The 1652-nt window shown below is 41.4% G+C and overlaps 1 pseudogene across 1 annotated transcript; it reads left to right on the top strand.

Moving 5' to 3' along the window:
- The first annotated feature begins 339 nt into the window (after window positions 1–339).
- On the top strand, window positions 340–1315 carry LOC307048557 (lipid droplet-associated hydrolase-like; annotated as a pseudogene). Its single transcript has one exon. The product of its transcript is annotated as a lipid droplet-associated hydrolase-like (transcript).
- Window positions 1316–1652: the final 337 nt, after the last annotated feature.

Raw genomic sequence — 1652 nt, 5'->3', positions numbered from 1 at the left:
CAAGACCTCTGAAAAACTGCCCCTCTGTAAAAGCAATGATAATGATTGGCAAAATCAACTTTTTAGAACTCTAGAAATTAACCAAATGCTTGAAAAATACATGAGAAAACATTATTCAATAAAAAAGTAAGATAAGTGAGGTTTGAAATGTTATAACAGGCCCTGTGCCCACGCCTTACTCCCTACTGTACAGGAGTGTTGAAAAACAATAGCCTGGCTAGCAGCAACTGTGAAAACCAGCAGCCCTGCAGACACTGGAGGGAGCAGAATGGATTTAAAAAATCCCCTTACTAACCAAGATGGTCACGGTTCAGCCCGCTGCCTTCTAGGCAGACAGAAATGGACTCAGAAATCAAGGAAGAAACTCCTGTGCTTGAGGAATTCATTTCATGTCGTGGAGTTGAAACACAGGTTCTAAAATGTGGGCCCTGGACTGACCGCGTTAATACTCAAAGTGCCAACAGACCTAAGCTGCTTATTTTCTTTATTACTGGTAACACCGGTTTTTCTGCCTTTTATGGGCCATTTGCAAAGGCTTTGTATTCTTCAACAAAAAGACGCTTTCCAGTTTGGGTTATCAGTCATGCTGGGCATGCCGTGGCCCCCAAAGACAAGAAGATTCTGACAACTTTTGGACGATCCAAATGCCCGAGAAATTAAGGACATCTATGGACTCTGTGGTCAAGTAAAATACAAACTAGCTTTCCTGAGAACTCATGTGCCAAAGGAAATGAAACTTGTGGTCATTGGTCATTCTGTAGGCTGCTATTTTTCCCTTCAGATTCTGAAGCATGCCCCTGAGCTCCCAATAATTCGCTGCTTTCTGCTCTTTCCAGCAACTGAGCGAATGACTGAGTCACCCAACAGCAAGCTCGCCAATCCACTTTTGTGCTGGCTTTGATGTTCTCTATGTTCCTGGCTACTTACTACTTAAATCGTGGCCTGAGAAAATCAAGTCCTCGATGATCAGAATGCTCCTTCGAATGATTAATGTACAGAGTGAATTTTCCTTTCTGAATGCATTGGAATCATTCTGCCTCATTAGTGCTGCCTACCTTGGGAGCCAAGAAATGATGGAGGTGGTGAAGAGAGACAATGAAACCATAAAAACATGTACCTAAGCTCACATTTTACTATGATACTATAGATGGTTGGTGTCCAAAAGCGTACTATGAAGACATGAAGAAAGATTTTCCAGAAGGAGACATTCGACTCTGTGAGAAAAAAAATACCTCATGCATTTATCCTTTATTTTTTTTACCAGGAGCCCAACATGGAAGCTGACTGGCTAAAGGACGATCTGTCTAAACTATAAATACTGACACAAGGAACAAGCACTGACATAGGGGCAGTAAGTATACTGCCTCTTAGTAGTAAGTAGTACACTTAGTAGGTAAATGTTAAATTTTAATGTTTGATATTCGAAGAGAAAAAAAGTGAGGCCCTCTTGGCCTAGAAACTATCAGCTCCTAGCTCCCCATGCTATAGGCTGAAATAAACACAGTTGATCAATATTCCATAGGATTAACAACACATTTTCCAAGACTCCGGGAACACAGTGATCTAAACAAGGTCTCTTATGTTTGCACAAGATGCCCAGTGGCACCATACAGTTTTGGTAGGCAGAATCCTTGCAGACAAAAGGAAATCTA

Source organism: Hyperoodon ampullatus (genome assembly GCF_949752795.1).
Source record: "Hyperoodon ampullatus genome assembly, chromosome: 1".
Classification (NCBI taxonomy): Eukaryota; Metazoa; Chordata; class Mammalia; order Artiodactyla; family Ziphiidae; genus Hyperoodon; species Hyperoodon ampullatus.
This window is presented reverse-complemented; position numbering and strand designations above follow the sequence as displayed.